We start from the raw sequence: 19,169 nt of genomic DNA, 5'->3' as shown, positions 1-19,169 counted from the left end.
ATGATGTCAAGATTACACATTTTGTGGCACTGCCTGTGCACGCCATAAAATGCCGCCTTTTTCATTCTAGCCATATTCGTGACAGCACATCGAACTTGCTGGGACAATAATGGCCTTTCAAATAGGAATGGCCATAATAATTCAAATTGTCGCTCATGAGCAACCAGTAGATATTCACAAAACAAGGGCATGGTTCACAAAGAGATAATATTTATTGCAATTGTTACTATAGACGGCAGTTGTTACTAGCCAGCGCTGAGGGCACACACAGCCGCAGTTAGCAGGGCAGTGGCAGGGTTGGTCAGGGCAGGGCGGGCTCTCGGGAAGTGGAAGGGGCCAGGGAGCTGGAGGGCACACTCATAGGCGTAGTGAGGGGGCTTACCCTGCAATTGCATTCACAGGTGGCATGCCTGGTTCGCCAGGGGAGGTTTCAGCAAAACGCCTTTTTCTTCCACCCCCCCCCTGTCACAGGAACCAGGCAGCCACCTGCGAATAAATGCGTGTGCCTCCAAATCGTCCACCCCAACTTTTTCGCAAAAGGCACCTGCACAAAAACAATGAGGAAACAAAATTTACAACACTATTACGAGGCATATAAAATCGCGTGCATTATTTTAGGAAGATGTAGAAAATTCCAGAATTCATGTACCGAAATTCATGGTCAATGAGAAACACTATACTGATGAGTTCCAGATTAGTTTCAGCTGCCTTGGGTTTATTAGGATGAAAGACGCACATACATTGCATAGCATGTGCCCTGTTGCATTTTGATCGCCTCCACAGCAATACGGCTGAGACAGCCAGTGTTTCATCCCACACTAGGAATTAGTGCTTGATTGTCGGCTGTCTCCGCATATGACTGGCGCGCTAGTTTTTTGCCGCTCCTACGCTTTCGGCGATGTGCAAACAGTTTATACTAAATATCGTTACCAAGAGAATGTTCGGCGACCATTTGCATTTTTTTGAATGGCTAGATATAATATACACAAGCGATCTAAGCCCACGACTGCTGCACTGGCCGCTGGTTAGCTGATATACGCTTTTGACTGGTTTTGTGGGTAGTTCACTTAAACGGGAGCTCACTTAAACGGGTAGCTCACAGGTGCATCATTTTTACACATATACTGCTTGTCCAAGCAAATTTGATCCAAGGGATAAAAAAAAAAACATTTCGGAGGCAGGCAAAGGAAACCAGATACATATTGCTGGAAGCTACCTTGAGCGCCACAGAAAAGGTTTTGTTTGGAATCCTTAATTGACATTATTTACCTAAATTACTGATTATTGACTTACACAATAAATGGTGTTGCTACTTTGAAGAGTACCGGCACAAACCACGTTTGATTATTTGCGATAAAGAGCCCTCACGTCTGCATTTTGAACGCCAGATACAGTAGGAAACCACGAAAATACAAAAATCAGATTCCTGGACAATACAATTGAGGACTTGGCTTGGCTCGACAGCCCTGTGTAGCGTTAGACCTACAAGTTGACTATGGTTTCTTTGTCCGCGCCAGCACACTCGTCCAGCAAGACTGTATTTGTATTTTACAGCTAAAAAATACTGTTCCACTCATTTGTATCCTTACCGCTTTGTAGTCATTATCCGCATTGCAAAGTTCGGCGCGCTCATTGTAACTCGAGCCTTCATGTGCGCCAAAGGGTCGACGCGAAGCAACCATCGCCAGCATATCACCCTTACTCATGCATGGGGCTAGCCATCATAGCGGCAGGTTATTTTGTCCGCTCAAAATCATGTTGTGAGCAGCACAATCGAGGTGCGCGAATGGGCTGGTAACGGTATCTACATAACCCGGAATTTATCTGCAGCTGGAAAAAAAGGTACACATGAGGTTTCTAACCGCAAATATTGAAACAGGGGTTTCCGAACGTGCTCACCGACTCTAAGTCTATACTTATTGTCTAAAGTGAATATTTAGTACTTGAAGCGAATAACCTCACTTCGCTACGTACACAATAAAAATTTTCTGCGCTGTCCTAAGTGGCTGCCAGCAATGCGCCACCGGTTTCCATCGTGTTTCTAATGGTTTATTTATAACCCTTGGCTCAAGATATGGGGCGCAGCAGGTGTGATGTAGCTTGAATAAAACCTGCAAGAGATTATATATATGGGTAGATTTGTAAGGTTTACAGATTTCACTTACATATTCTACGGGAATCGCGTCACTGCGGCCTTTCTTTGACACGTAATAGCGCTATATTCGTGGCTAAAATAAAGTACTCAACGTATTAATTAAGCTTAGCAGTTGCAGCTGTAACAGAAAGTGAGGGCCGGCGACAGCTAAGGTGTGCCTAGCTTTCAAATTTTCTTAGATGACACAACCGTTCGAAATATGGAATATTAAAAAAAGTCCTTGATATTGGCTTTCTCACATCGTATTATGGGTGCCTTAGTTTAGAAACATAATCCAGGTCCCATGGCCATCTTTCGTTTCCAATGAAATTCTTATATGTGGTGGGCGAATATCTAGACACAAAAGAATTAACTTTAGTTTTTCAAGATACGCGTAGTTCCCTCGAAAAAAAAATTGTGTGGTATATCTCTAGAGGTAGAAAACGCTGTTTTTTTCATTTCAAAATGTTGCAAGTTTGGATACCATGATTTTGTCATCTACTATGTTTTACTCACTAAATATATGCAGGTTTTACATTTACAAACACTATTAGAAACCTGTTTTGTTTTTGCAGTTGAGTTATTAAAAAATCGCAAACTTTGCTTCAGGAGCGTTATGCTGCAAAAATATTATTCATTTTTAACCTTATGTACTGGCATATGCCCCTTCATGGATCACTGCCTTGTCGTGGCGGAGGGGCTTGCGAAACTCGATGAAGTCATGAGCTCTGCTGTGTAGGGCCACCCAAGATAGACAGGTCACGGCAGAGAGTTCTGACAAAATGTGATTCACTGGAGAAGGTAATGGCAACCCACTCCAGTATTTCCTGCCAAGAAAACCCTATGGCCAGTCACAATACCATTATCGATATGGCGCCGGAAGATGAGCCCCCCAGGTTGGAAGGCGTCCCACATGTTACTGGGGATGAATAAAGGGCGATTCCTAGTAGCTCCAGGACGAATGAAGCGGCTGGGCTAAAGCCAAAAGGACACTCAGTTGTGGATGTGTCGGGAAGCGACCGGAAAGTCCGATGTTGCAAGGAGATATATCACATAGCAACATGGAATGTAAGATCTATGACGCAAGGTAAACTGGATATCGTCAAGCGAGAAATGGACCGATTGAACATTGATATCTTGGGTATCAGCGAACTCAAGTGGACCGGAATGGGAGAATTTAACTCCGGCGACCATTATGTCTTTTATTGTGGGCACGAATCCAAGAGAAGGAATGGGGTCGCTCTCATAGTAAACAGAAGAATGGGCAAAGCAGTGCTAGGGTACAACCCCAAAAACGACCGAATGATTTCACTTCGGATCCAAGGTCACCCTTTCAACATAACAGTTATCCAAGTCTATGCACCGACCACTGCTGCTGAAGAAGCTGACGTTGAGACCCCATCATAAGACGTCGTTTTTTCTCATAGGAGACTGGAATGCTAAGGTCGGGAGTGAAGAAATATCCGGAATTACAGGCAAGTTCGGTCTTGGTGAGCCAAATGAAGCTGGGCAGAGGCTAGTAGAGTTCTGTCAAGAAAACAACCTGACCATAGCGAATACTCATTTTCAACAGCACAAGAGGCGCCTGTACACATGGATTTCACCGGACGGTCTGTACAGGAATCAGATCGATTATATTATTTGCCGGCAGAGATGGAGAAGCGCTATACAAGCAGTAAAAACAAGACCTGGGGCCGATTGTGGCACCGATCATCAGCTTCTTGTTGCCAAAATTAAGCTTCGATTGAGGAAAACGCAGAAAACTAGAAGGCCTTTCAGGTATGATCTGGATCAGATTCCATTAGAATATGCTGTGGACGTGAGGAATCGATTTCAAGAATTAGATCTAGAAGACAAAGAGCCCGAAGAAATGTGGACTGATGTTCGTGATATAATACAAGAAGTTGCTACTAAGGTAGTTCCAAAGCAAAAGAAATGCAAAAAAGCAAACTGGTTATCTGAAGAGGCTTTGCAAATAGCTGAGGAAAGGAGGATGGCAAAAGGTATGGGGGAAAGAGAAAGATACAAGGTTCTCAATGCGGATTTTCAGAAAATAGCAAGGAGAGATAAGAATGCCTTCCTGAACATACAGTGTCAAGCAGTTGAGGACAACAGCAAATTAAGGAACACAAGAGCTCTGTATAAGACAATCAAAGATATCAAAGGAAGCTTCTGTGCTAAGCTGGGCGTGATAAAGGACAAACGATGCAAGGACCTCACTGAAGCCTCAGAGATAAAGAAGAGGTGGCAGGAATACACAGAAGAACTGTACAAGAAGGACCCGGATGTGCAAACCCAACATAAGCCGGTTGTGATTACTGATCTCGTGCCGGGCATCCTGAAGAGTGAAGTTGAATGGGCCTTAGCCAGCCTTGCTAAGAACAAAGCTAGCGGAATTGATGGTATTCCAGCTGAGTTGCTTCAAAACCCCAACCACGACGCTGTTAACACACTGCATACATTATGTCAAAAGATTTGGACAACCCTGCAGTGGCCACAGGATTGGAGGAGGTCAGTTTACATCCCCATTCCAAAGAAAGGCAGTGCCAAAGATTGTTCCAACTACCGCACGATCGCGCTTATTTCGCATGCTAGCAAGGTGATGTTAAAAATCCTGCAAGGTAGGCTGCAGCAGTATGTGGATCGGGAGCTTCCGGACGTGCAAGCTGGGTTTCGCAAGGGCAGAGGAACTAGAGACCAAATTGCCAACCTTCGCTGGATCATGGAAAAAGCAAGAGAGTTCCAGAAACCCATTTACTTCTGCTTTATTGATTATGCGAAAGCGTTTGACTGCGTAGATCACAGCAGATTGTGGCAAGCTCTCCAAGAGATGGGAGTTCCAATTCACCTCATCTGTCTCCTCAGGAACCTTTATGAAGGGCAAGAGGCCACAGTCAGAACTGGGCATGGTCTTACTGATTGGTTTCCGATTGAGAAAGGGGTGCGGCAAGGCTGCATACTGTCGCCCTGCCTATTTAGCCTATATGCAGAGTGCATCATGAGAAAGGCCGGTCTGGACGAGTCTTCAGCTGGAGTGAAGATTGCTGGGAAACGTATCAACAACCTTAGATATGCGGATGATACCACTTTAATGGCAGAAAGTGAAGTGGAACTCAAGAGACTTCTGATGCGCGTACAAGAAGAGAGTGAGAAGTTTGGGCTTAAACTGAACATTAAAAATACGAAGATCATGGCGTCTTGCCCTATCAAGTCCTGGAGCATCAATGGACAAGAAGTGGAAGCTGTGACAGATTTTCTGTTCTTGGGCGCCAAGATTACCTCGGAAGGAGACTGCAGCCATGAAATTAGGAGACGCCTGCTTCTGGGAAAGAGAGCAATGGTTAGCCTTGACCGCCTAGTAAAGAGCAGAGACATTAGTCTGCCAACCAAGATCCGTATAACCCGTGCTATGGTCTTTCCAGTTGTGATGTATGGATGCGAGAGTTGGACTGTGAAAAAGGCTGACCACCGAAGAATTGACGCGTTTGAATTGTGGTGCTGGCGAAGACTCTTAAGAGTTCCTTGGACTGCCAGAAGATCAAATCAGTCGATATTGTCGACCATAAACCCTGACTGCTCATTGGAGGGTCAAATTCTAAAGTTAAAGCTCAGCTACTTTGGTCATCTGATGAGAAGAGAGGAGTCGCTGGAGAAAGATTTGATGTTGGGAAAGGTTGAGGGTCGCCGGAGAAGGGGTAGGCAGCGAACGCGATGGTTAGATGGCATTCTCGAGGCATTGCAGATGAAGCTATGTGATGTTAAGAAGATAGTGAGAGACCGGAAAGCGTGGCGTGACATGGTCCATAGGTTCATGAAGAGTCGGACACGACTGAACGCCTGAACTGAACTGAACTGGCATATGATGCATTAGGTTGGTCACTAAATATGTTTTCACTTCCTGACGCATGCTCTTAATTCCAGGCAGTATCTGGAGCTCCAGACCACTAGGTGTGTTCTCCACAACGGATCAAAATTGCTCAGAATTCGAAAACAACAGTAAAGGGCAAATTTGCTGCAATTAAAGAAAAGATCATCTTCGATTTTCATTCAAATCCCTCTCAAAAATCTTCAGTACCTCAAAAATATCGCGGACTGAAAAGTTTTGAGTTATACTGTTTAAAAATATAACACTAAATATTAAACCGAGTGCTTGTGCTGATAATGGCCAAATTCAGCCTTCATTCTTGCAAGATCCAATAATATCTTGGCACGGAAACTATTTCTCTACATTATCTAGGTTCCATTCTTTATTTATGAAAAAATTTGAAGCTCTAGATTTGTGTGCGTTTCTGCATATTATTTTGAAATTGGACAAAAGTAAGAAAATGTTAAAATAAGGAAAACTGATTAGAATTGAAGAAACGGCCGCAACATCAATTTTTTATCAAAATCTGTGGAAACAATGCAAAGTATATTATTAATATGAGTCAGTAAATATATTGAATTCTGCAAAATGTAATATTAGAAATATAAAAATGCCTGTTTTTGTTCTATAGATGTGCTTATATGGCTCCCCCTTATGGAGTAGGCATCAAAACTTCAAGTTAGTATTTGCTGAATTTAGTTACATTTTACCTTAAGTAAAATTTAAAACCTTGTCAGCGCTTATACATCCTTTTTCTGCTTCTGGGCAAATAGCTTAAAATGGTATTGATTCACTATTTCTGTCAATTTCATGGCAGAACGCAAGTGAAGGCTGAACTTTTTCTCTGCCCTGCATTCTTTTTTATTGCTAGGTGCAATAGTATTCAATCTAGTTTATTAATATATTATTCCATTTCTCAGCTTTGACCACCACTAACAATACCATATTTTTGAAGATGATTTTTCCATGTGTAAGTTTTATAATTACAATCATAAGCAAATCGCTTTCCAGGGTAATAATTTTGGTGGCGTTACAGAGAACACACATAGAAGGTTAGAGTCTCCAAATTCTGCCTTAAATTAACAATATGACCTGCGTAATAAACACAGAATGTTTTAGTGCAAACGACGTAACGCATCACGTCAGTATGTAAGGTTGAACATTAACATTTTTGTAGCGCGTTGTTCTTGAAGCAAAGTTTGCGATTTTTTACTAAATCAACTGCATCAATGAAACACACTTTTAATACTTCTTATACAAGTAAATTTTACGCAAATGCGGTGAGTAAAAAGCAATGAATGACAAAATTTTACGCAACCAGCCGGCCTCCAAACTTGAAACTTTTTGAAACGACAAAAACGGCGTTTTCCAGCTTTAGTGATAGGCGTTTTTTTTTTTCGAGAATACTACGCCGCATCTGGCAAACCTAAGGGACATTCCTTTGTGTCGAGACATTAGCCCACTACATATGAAAATTTAATTAAAAAAAATGGTCATGGCACCACGATTACTGTTCTTGTCCGAAGACATCCATATTTGTTTTCATTTCGTCTCTTCAAACAGGCTGGTTTAGCCAATGCGGTGAATAAAAATATCATCGCATATATTAAAGATTTTCGCGCTATATGTTATAGCTAAAGCTACCTATATTGTCACAACTGTCATACATTATTTGTAGCTGAAACAACATCACAAAAGGGATTCGATTGCAAATTGTTCCCTAGTTAAATAGACGTACGAGATGACACACGTATACTTTGTAGAATAAAATTTAGGAAAGAGCAGATACAAACTACAGGCGAATAATGCTATGATATGGAGCATATGTATTACTCCGATTAACAGTAAAAAAATCAACTTTTAACATAATAATATATTCGACAAACTATTGGATGCTCACATAGGAACACAGTTAATGAGCTCATCCACGCATATAATGTCTATGGGCATTAGATGTGTGGATGACTTCGTTTTATTCCAATTTGTGCGTCACTCAAAATAATTGAGCGAGAAAAAAGTTAATGTCTACACAATTTTCAGTGAGTATACCACAAATTATACTAAGGTGCCTCATATATGTCACATCACCTAGCAAGTGAAATGGGATAACAGAAGTAATCAGACTCTAACCCTGATCAGCATTTCGCTTTTGCGCCATCTTTGTAAGTTTTTAGGCAGGCTTTTCCACTGATTATCCTCTTCTTTATACCCCTGCCACCCACAGGACACAAATCTTCTGGGGGCACCGAACTGTTGGTTTTCGCACCAGTGATACAACTTAATCGATCCATTTATACGTAGAAAACACTCTCGATGCGCACCTAAAAAAAAATGAAAGCATGTATGTGTAGGCGAAATCATTCACCGGTGATTTAATAATATGATTTGAACAATAAAATCACACTCGAAGTAACAAAAAAGTGGTGGAGAGATAGGAATTGAAGCAATGAAGGCGGTTGCTTTCTGCAAAAATAAAAATAAAAAGAGGTCCACCGTCTATAAGAATAGGCAATAAAAATAAGGCATATTTAAAGGTGCATGCAGCAGTTACAGTGATGCAGTGCTACCTTTTTTTAGGCAGGCTTTTCCGCTGATTTTCTTCTTCTTTATTGCCCTTCCAACCACAGGACACACATCTTCTGGGGGTTGTCGGTTTTCGCACCAGTGATACAACTCAATCGATCCATTTCTACGTAGAAAACGCTCCCGATGCGCATCTAAAAAAATGAAAGCATGTATGTGCAGGCTAAATCATTCACACATGATAAAACAATATGATTTCAACAATGAAATACAATGATCACACCCAGAGCAACAAGAAAGTGGTGGAGAGACAGAAATTGAAGCAATGAAAGACGGTTGCTTACTGAACAAAGCCTATAGCAAGAGGTCCTGCGTCTATAAGAATAGGCAATAAATTAAGGCACGTTTATAGGTGCATGCAGCAGTTAAAGCGATGCAGTGTTACCTTTCTTTTTCACTGCAGTGATTGGTATAAATATTACAGCAATTGCTAGGCATCTCAGGTAACCCCATTGAAAACTTCATCCAAGATACCGAGGAGCAGTGGCGTGTTATTTTGCAGCTGTTAACGGAAAGACAGGCTATCCTATGAGTGCATGCGCATTTCCTCCTTTTTGTACCTTGAATAAAAGCGACTGAACAGTGAGTGTTGCAAGAGGTGCAGCGTCCCTAGGAATGGGGAACAAAATTAAGTTTTAGTAAAGAGAGGTACAAAAAGAAGCAAATATGCTTGCAATAATAGCATGATGGCCTACCTTTTGATCAACAGCTGTAAACAACCTGTCACTGCCAGTCGGTTCTTTAGATAGGCTTATCAATGCCAGAGCTTAAACCTAAGAGCAATATGAGTAATATTTATTGCGGTCACGGCCGTAAACAATTCTAGCGCAACACTCCATTACTGTAACTATTCAACAGTCCATTTATACATATCGTTCAATAAAGAACCATGCACATCATATTAAGTTGCTCTTTTCTACTCCCAAATGATTTCCTATAGAATTAGAATACGTGGATCGCTGCTTCGGTTTCAACATTCTTGCGCGATGGCTATGGCGTGCACTTCATGCATACGGTACGGTACGTGAGGTACAAAGAGCTGTAATTGCCGAACAGGCGGACCTGACGGCCTGTCCCATTTCGCCTGAAAGTGCGCGCCGTGATCGAGCGCTTCGCGAGCAACATATTTCGGGCGATATGGTTGCCTCATACCGGCCGTCAATGTTTTGTACAATGTGTCCCGCGTGCACGTTGTTTACTTTGCAGTGACAGGGACGCAGTGCACACACGGATTATGTGCCTTTTTGCTTGTATTGTTATTTTCCGCCGCCTTCGAAGCGCGTCTGCGAAATCGCTCTCCTATTGTCGCCGCTTTCTGATAACGCCCTCGCCTGAAGGCGCGTGCTCAGAAGGGGGGCGTCGATTAAAAAAAATTTGAAAAGGGGCTCACTTGCGCTGTTCACGGCTTTCAATTCCTCAATATGATATTAACCCTTATAAAAGTGGAGGTTCATTATGACTTGATTATAGCCTAATCATCAAGCGGCATCACGCACACAATGTCCGCCCCACTGTAAAATTCGCTTGCACAGACGGCACGGACAGTTTTCAAAACTTCGTCTGTACATCTGAAAACAAAAAACTGCCCTTAACTCTTCACAAAATCCAAAAACTGTGTGAACATGGCTTCCTGCGCGCATAAGAGAGGCTGTCCAAAATATATGTACAAAGCTGGGCGCATAGTATCTGGTTACTAATTGATTGCGGCGCGCTGCACAGTCAAAAAACTTCGCAAATGGCTGCCTGCAGTGTTCTGTCACGTGTTGGTGGCATACACACCTGTTACGCACGGCTCCTCTATTTTCGGCACAAATGCTATTCATATCGCAGCCAGCAAATAAGTCCACGCACTTGGTTGCATGTAACCCGGACGAAAATTCGCTTAGTTCTTGAAGTCATGCTTCGCGCAGTTGTTTCGAAAAGAATACGGAAAGAGAACATTTGGGACTGGCGGGAGATTATATAGAACCAATTATGAAGCAATGGCATGCTGCAAAGATATATACTCACGGTCTAAGATGACGGCGTTCACTGAGTCCGATAATGCCGATGGTATTCCGCCATTGCTGTAATCCGTACTCCGGCGACATATCACAGCTCAGCTTTCACTGATATGTAGCAAGCACAAACCGGAGCACATGGACATGTATAGGCGCAAGAGAAAATTATGCACAGCGCAATGAAAAAGAAAATTAATGAGGGAAGAAATTAAAGAAAGGTTTAAGAAGCTGTCACAAGTCTTGTAGCGTCTTCAACAAGCTCTGAAATGAACGCTTCGGGAGGAGGCCGCACAGCAGCGCAGCTGGGGATGCTTTCTGTTGTGTCTTGCACGTAGACGCGTAGGCGAGGGGCAACAGCGAACCGCTCAACCAGTGCGCGATTCCCGTCGCGGTGTTGTGTTCGCATGGGCTGCGCGTGGGAACGAAGGACCAACGACCCTCTCAACATTCCGTTCCTCCCAGCCCTCTTCTGCTTGCACCGGCCAGCCGTGACTTCGGACCGTGCCGATGAGCGGCCGCCAGCGCGCACCGCTCGAGTCGAGTTCTAAAAAATAGTTTTGTTTTGTGTGTTCGCAATCGCATTGTTTCTTCAAGCCAACCACGTACATAACATTTTCTAAAAAAAATAGAAAGCCTCCCCATCTACCATCCACATTCTTGCGTAAATCCATACAGTTGGTGCATCGACAAATGCGCGCGTCATCTTTCCCCTCCCGTTCGCCACCTATGATCGAACAAAGGATGGTCGTTCGACCTTTTATATTTACTTCAAAATATTATATATTGTTGCGTGATGACTGATTAATAATGTCGAAGAGGCGGAGTTCCGAGCTTCTCTTCTATTGTGGCCAACTTTGGTTATAGATTAATCAAATTATGTTCAAGTTATCTAGCTGAAAATTATCTGACTAAATATATAGTTTTTATTTGTATTCAGTTGTTCGCTTTTCAGGTATGAGTAGATGTTTTTATAAAAATTCTCAACATCGGCCCAGGAAATGAAAATTTCATAATTTGCAGGCCTTTATTTCAGAAAAGGTTCATGGTAGAGCAGCAATAATTCCACAATATGTTCTCAGCATAATTATCCGCAAACAGCTAAAACTCATATTTTTATGACATTTGAATACAAAGATACGATCGCGCTAATTTACAGAAAACAGCGAATATTGAAAATTTTTAGGAAAAAAAACAGTTTTAAGATTGTTCAAACTTTTTCCACCCATTCTACACTACCTCAGCTTTCAAAACCATTAAAAAACACCTTGCATAATTTTGTAGCGCAAGTAATTATGGCCACTTCGATAAAGCCTTTGTCCAATTATAGCGCACCGCACAGTTCTGAAGATTCTACGGAATTTGTGAATTGTTCAAGGTTTTTAAATTTTGGCATATAATTTTGTAACAGGGAGAAATATATTTACAAAAGAGGATTAAATATATATACATTGAGGAACAGCCAAGGAGCCAGGCTACGAGGGCCCCGTTCGACGCACTTCTTTTTCTTAATCTTCCACAAACGAGCGCGCCACTTCGTCCTCATCATTCTCCAGCTATAACAATATTTCTTCGGTCATGTTTTGTCTCGACTTCGCGAATCGACGATGACAGACACAGCAATGAATGATTCAGAATCAATTTTGTGCGCGTCGAGGTTCTGATGCGCTGTGGCGTCAGGCAACACACAGACGTTTTTCGCAATCACCTTCACCTTAACGCGGATTGCACAAAAAGATAACGTTCAATGAGCAAGCAACGTATTCCAAATCATTTTAGTAGAATGAAAGAATTGGAAAGGGCATGGAAAACTGCCTCATTAAAACAATGTTTCTGGGCTGCATTCGTTCTTTCGAATGACTCGACAGCGCACATTATTTTCATTCCTGTACAGTTTTTTTTATTCCTTTGCCACCGCCTAGCGCGGCTGGAATGGTCAAACTCTAAACTAATAGGCGGAACAAACTATTTTTGTTGTTTATTGTCGATATATATGTTGTGCGCCATATAAATGTACCGGGGCCTTCATGCTCGCAGTCTGCGCGAAAAACTGTCATTTTTTTACCACCGTGTGAATGCCCAAAACTAAAATGGTAACCTCGCGAGTCTTTCGGCTTTTCATTTTCATGAAAGTGATTGCCAGTGATTGCGTCCAGAAAGTACACACATCATATTCGGTCCTTTCTCCAGGTAAACAGACGATGCTGCGCGTAGTTCCTTATGGATAATACAAAAGCACTAGAACAAAAACATCGCTGAGAAAATGGTCATTTGTTCCTTCAACTTGAGGCAACGTTTCCCTTCTCGGCAATGAAAACGCTACCTTCTAGTCACTAATTTAATGTCACATGATCATGCTATGGCGACACGGTTTCGTTTTGTATGCGCGTTCTCACTGACAACTGGATTTGTACTAGAGGTTAAGTAGATGCAGGGATGTAATCGGCGTCCAATACAGGCATATTGGTCGTGAGTGCTAGCCGGCCTGGGGTATACATATGTGGTCGCACGGTCGTGCTATCATCAGATATAATTGTGCGACAAACGTATGCGCCTGCGACAAAATCTGCATGCATGCCAATAGCCTAAAACCGTAAACACATTTAGCTGACCCCCAAAAATGCGCCGCATATGAGCGCACCGAACAGACGAATCCAGACAGCTGCAGCGGTACGTGCTTGAATGCGTTATAGTAATTGTCCCGTACGTGGTACTCTGTGAGGTCCGAACGATCGATCGGCTGAAATGTTGTCGGAATTAAATGCCGCGGTTCGGCGTCCAGCGCACGTGTATTCAACCATAAAAATGTAGAATTTGTTTTGATTGAATGGTCAACGGAAAATATTCACTTCGGTAGCCCATTAAAGCTGCGTTTTTAGGATGGCAATGACAATCGGGAGATCAGGGTGCAAAGTGGTCCATCGTGGGCAGTTTTCATACAGGGATAGCTAATATTGGAAAAACACAAGACAAATTGGTCCATTACAGCCAGTTTAAAAAAAAAACGGGACGGTCAACGTCGGAAGAACACAGGACACCGTGTTCCATTGTAGCCAGTTTTAAAAACTGAACGGGCAACACCGGAAGAACACAGGACAGCATGGTCCATTGTAGCCAGTTTTAAAAAAGGAATGGCCAACGACGGCGGAACATAGGACAACTTGGTCCATTGTAGCCAGCTTTAAAAAACTGAACATCCAATACTGGAAGAACAGAGGATAACATTGTTCATTGTAGCCATGTTTAAAAACCGGAACCTCCAATGCTGGAACAACACAGGACAACTTGGTCCATTGTAGCCAGTTTTAAAAAACGGAAAACCCAACGACGGAGGAACGCAGGACAACTTGGCCCATTATAGCCAGTTTTAAAACCCGGTGCGACCATATTGGAGAAACAATGGCAATCTCGGTCCAATATAGACATTCTATATGTACGGCAGCGCCAATATCGGTAACTCACTGTACATCTTGGCCCAAGCTAGCCAGTGCTGGCTATTGGCAGTGCCAACACTGGGAGAGCATTGGCTAGCCTGGGCCATTGTTGGACATGGTGTTGACTGTCATGTCCTATGTTGGGAGCATGCTGGTTAGGCTGGCCCACTGTGGGGCCACTGTTTGCCATCGTACTTACAACATTGGCCCAATGCTTTGTGCTGCCTGGGTCACCTATAGGGCTAACATGTCGAGGTCAAGGGGGTTCTACTAAAGTTGAGGAATAAGCAGAGGGCTATGGAATGTAAAATGGTACGGGCAGTATTAAGAGATACGAAACCTGCAGAGTGGGTCAGAGAAATACCTCAAGTTACTGACATTTTAGTGCAAGTCAGGAAGAAATTTACATGAACAGGACATGTAGTGCAAAGTGTGTCTCATCGATTGACATATATAGCGGCTATTGGCAAATTGATTTCGACAAAATATTGGTTGGTTGGTTGATTTGTGGGGCTTAAAGTCCGAAAGCGACTCAGTCTGTGAGAGACGCCCTAGTGGAGGACTCAGGAAATTTCGACCACCAGGGGTTTTTAACGTGCACTTGCATCGCACAGCACATAGGCGCCTTGCTTTTCGCCTCCATTGAAAAGCGGCCGCCGAGACCGGGATTTGATTCCGCGTCTTTGGGAGCAGTAGTCGAGCGCCGTAACCACTGCGCCACCCCGGCGGGATGATTTCGATGAAAGAGATCGCTAGATGACCGCATTCATCACACCGGACGGCCTATTCGGGTTCAATGTGATGCCATATGGCCTCTCACGAGCATCGTTTCAACGAGTAATGGAATTGTTCTGGCGGGCTTGAAGTGGCAGATTGGTCAGGTATACTTGGATGATGTCGTTGTCTTCTCCTGTAGCTTCGAAAACCACTAAAAAAGGCTTCGGACAGTGCTAGAAGCTATCAAGTCATCAGGGCTAACTTGGAAAGCAGAGAAGGGCCACTTTGCCTACGAGGAACTGCGATTCCTGGGTTTTATTATTAGCAAGGGAGGTGTTCGCCCATCCAGAGAAAACGGTTGCGATCACGCACTTTCCACCTCCCGCCGACAAGAAAGCGTTACGCAGGTTCTTTGGGCTATGCGCTAATTATCGACAATTTGTCAGGAACTTTTCGCACATCGCCAAGCCGTTGACGCAGCTTACAAAGATTGACGTAGATTTTAAATTGGAAGGGAAGCAAGAAGAAGCCTTCGTCAAGCTTAAGCGCCGTCTACAGTCCCCTTCTGTCCTGGTCCACTTTGATGAAAACGTCGAAACTGAACTTCACTCCGACGTAAGCGGTTTGGGCCTAGGCGCGGTTCTCGTTCTGAAGAGTGCAGGACAGGATTAAGATATCGCCTATGCCAACCGTTCAATTTCGAAAGCTGAAGCCAATTATTCGACAACGGATAATGAATGTCTTCACATCATTTGGGTGACATAAAAATTTCGCCCCTATTTGTACTGACGACCATTCATGGTTATGACCGATCACCATGCTCTCCGCTGGCTCGCCAACTTAAAAGATCACTCCGAACGCCTTGCAGGATGGAGCCTAGCGTCTTCAAGAACTCGACGTCACAGTCGTCTATAAGTAGAGCTGCAAGCCCTTTGAAGCAGACTGCTTGTCACGAGCTCCCCTTGATGCGCTACCGAAGTAACAAGGCGAAGATGCCTTCTTGTGACCGGTAACGCCAGCAGTTTTGTACAGCAGGAGCGCTTGGACCCTGAGTTAAAAGACCTTGCTGATTACCTCGAAGGAAAGATCGCTACCCCTCTTGCTGTGTTCCGGCATCATTTATTGTCGCTCGCCCTGTACAACGACGTCGTCGTTTATAACTGCGCAACCAACATAAAAGCACAGCTTCTTGTAGTACCCAAAGTCCTCTTACATGAGATTCTGCAGGCGGTGCATGATGAACCGACAGCAGGGCATCTCGGATTGGCGCGCACGTTACACATGATACAAGAAAATTATTACTGGTCGCGGTTGCCTGCCAACCTTGTTAAATATGTGTGACCGTGCTGTGAATGCCAGCGACGCAGAGCAACCCTGACGAGACCTGGTGGTTGGCTGAGCCCCATGCCGCCGCCGAGTAAACACTTTCAACAAATTGAGATGGACCTTCCAGGCCCCTTCCCAGCTTGATCACCAGTCACGCCGAAGCCAAAGCCGTGCCTAATGGTACCGTAGCACCAGTTGCTAAATTTTCCGTCGAAAGAAGTTTTCTGCGAGAAGGCGCTCCTGAGGTGATCATCACGGACAGAGGAACTGCATTTACGGCTGTGCTCACGCAGGTCATCTTGCACTACAGTCTAACGAGTCCGCTTAGGACAACTGCCTACCATCCCTAGGGCAATGGGCTTACGCAGCGCCCCAACAAAACGACCGCAGACATAATCACCATGTACGTGGAGGCCGAACACAAGACCTGGGACCCCATCCTGCCGAACGAGATATTCACGTATAAGAAGACAGTCGAGGAGAAGGCGAGAGCGACTCCGTTCAAGCTTGTGCACGGGAGGGAGCCCACAACGACGCTCTACGCAGTGCTGCCACACGTAACCAACGAGGACAACTTTGACATCGCCGCCTACCTGCCGCGTGTAGAGGAAGCCCGACGACTCCTACGGCTGCTTATTAAAGATCAACGGCGACATCAACACCTGGCGATATAACTTATGACGATGCCGCGCAGAGTACAAGCCAGGAGACCAGTTATGTTTTTGAACTTTAATTTGCCGGCATGGGCTAAGCGAAAAGTTATTCGCACGATATTTTGGGCCATACAAAATACTTCGCTGCGTTGAATAACTCGACTATCAAGTCATTCCTGACAGTACGAGAGCATCACAACGTCGGCAGACGCGCCCAAAAATTGTACATGTTGTTCGTCTGAAGCCTTATTACGCGCGTTGAATAATCCGTGGTGTTTAAACTTTGTAACTCTATGAATAAGTTGCTTTGTGTATTTTGGAACATCAAGGCGTTCAAGGCGTTGTTTTTCAAGGGGGGAGTAAAGGCGCGAAATCTTAAGAACTGTATTTGTTGTTCTTTAGGAGCCGTTGTCATGCGGCGTTATCACTCCGGTTCTGGCACGTATATCAATTCTGTATTCTTTGTTTGCTAAATCTCGATGTCGCGAGACTCATTTTATCAGTTTCTTTGTCGCGCAAGGTGCGCCGAGATGTGTCTCGACGATTTCGATGACTCGCGTATGTCTCTGCAATGTTCCAAGTTGTAGCGCTAGTAACAGTTTGGGGCGTTATCTACAGATGGTTCTGAGCAGCCTTTAAATTGAGCGTTGATGAGTGCGACAGGTATTGTTTGTTCAACGATCGACGAGCACGTTTGTTGATATCACCGCCGAGTTGCTTAGTTCTTTTGCGGGCACAGGCCAGGCCAATTTTAATTTCAGCACTATCACGCCTGTGTGCTCTTTTCTTGTATACGGCCTTGTCACCGCCACTACTTGCCAATAACCTGTATTTGTCGTCCTCTTTATCAATAAAAATCCTTAGTGCTCATTGTTTATTGGTAAACTTGGGATCTACTCTGTCCTTGTACCACGGATGTCTGTTATCAGGCGGAAAGGTTTTTATTTATCAGTCATTAGGACTACATGATCAAGGCGCCTCAGTCCTAGTAATTACTGATTAATTTGTGCGTCTTGATTGAAAAAACGCTTGAAGAATATTGCGGTGTTCTCTGGTTTGGAATGCAGTCCTTGTAGGTGTGCCAAAAACACAAAGATGACAAGAACATCCTTGTCTATAAGCCATGGCTGTATCTCTTTTTACCTTTACAAATATTTTTTAAACGAATAGAAAGTAATTCCAGCCACCGTCTCCAGTGCGCCCAGTATGTCCCACAAATGATCGAACTCCATTGTCGCATGCCTCTTTATTTCAGAAAAGCTACTCACAGGAACCGGCATTTCTTTTGTTCATATGAGTACCCTGAGTAAGTGAGAACTGATTGTCCTCTCACTTGCTTTGTTTTTTGGAATCCATTCTGCAGTTCTTCTATCACACTATCATTCTCCAAGCAAGCCGAAACTTTGTCCTTTATACACTAGATACCAGCATTTTATACGACTGTGGTTCTTTATGGCGGCTTTCTCCTCATTTTTTGAAAACGAAGCTTACCCTTTTTAATGTCCATATAATGGGGCTTGGCCATTCGTTTTCAGTTGGCACACCCCCTTTCCTTAATGTTTACTTTCTATTGGGGCACAATTTCTTTATAATCAAATTATGATACCACTCACGACCTTTCAAGTGATACATAAAATAATCTTCTAACCCCTTTTGCCACTTCCCACTCCATTGCTCGTGCAATACCATTGCACCAACAGATATTTCTTTCTTTCTCCGACAAAAAAACTTCGGACACTTCTTTTTTGTCATCCCTATTTTCGTTGGGGTCGCCACATATGAACTTCCGTCTTAACTGGAGCCCAGTCAGGGGGATTGGAATGAATCAGTTTGTGTTTGGTTCAGGAGCGGCGTGGTTGCCTGGCTATCTTTCTCTGTCGGCCTCCCGGCACGACAGCACGGGAACGCCCACACAACATAGTGTCAGAATTGACAGCAGCATGCTAAACTCGTATTGAAGCAGCTCTCAACGACCCTCAACGGCAAAAAGATGCTCACGAACGAAAGCGCCCAGTAGGCATAGTTGCTAGGCCTCACTCTGCAACCGCTAGACGCGTTCGACGTCTGCAACCCTGCAAGTTGGTCTTTATGGAAGTCTCGCTTCGAGGACTATGCCGCTTTCTCCGGTCTACGAAACACTCCGCTAGACATGCAAGTACATACGATTCTGTACTGTATGGGCAGGAAGCTCGCTCGCTGCTAGACACTTTTTCATTCGACACTGCCACGTTAGCCGCCTACGACGCAGTTGTCAAACACTTCTCCGAGAACTTCGAACATCTCTGTAATGAGCTCTATGAGTCGTCTCGGTTTCACAAGCGCATTCAACAACCAGGTAAGAGTGTCAGCGAATTTTACGCCGAGCTGTTCTAGATAATCAAACGTTGCAACTACCAGTCACCGGCAGTGGAAGAACGCTTGGTCCGCGACAGGTTTGTCATTGGATTGCTCGACATGCGT

The 19,169-nt window shown here is 43.9% G+C and overlaps 1 long non-coding RNA gene across 1 annotated transcript; it reads right to left on the bottom strand.

Moving 5' to 3' along the window:
* Positions 1–105: 105 nt before the first annotated feature.
* Positions 106–11,415, bottom strand: LOC146184467 (uncharacterized). Its single transcript, XR_014708868.1, has 3 exons — positions 10,593–11,415; positions 8,567–8,716; positions 106–544 (listed from the first exon to the last, which is right to left on the bottom strand). It is a non-coding gene; the product is annotated as an uncharacterized LOC146184467 (long non-coding RNA).
* Positions 11,416–19,169: the final 7,754 nt, after the last annotated feature.

Source organism: Amblyomma maculatum, chromosome 7 (genome assembly GCF_055883805.1).
Source record: "Amblyomma maculatum isolate TAMU_Amacu chromosome 7, ASM5588380v1, whole genome shotgun sequence".
NCBI lineage: Eukaryota > Metazoa > Arthropoda > Arachnida > Ixodida > Ixodidae > Amblyomma > Amblyomma maculatum.
The sequence above is the reverse complement of the archived record's forward strand: the minus strand, read 5'-3'. Positions and strand labels throughout refer to the sequence as shown.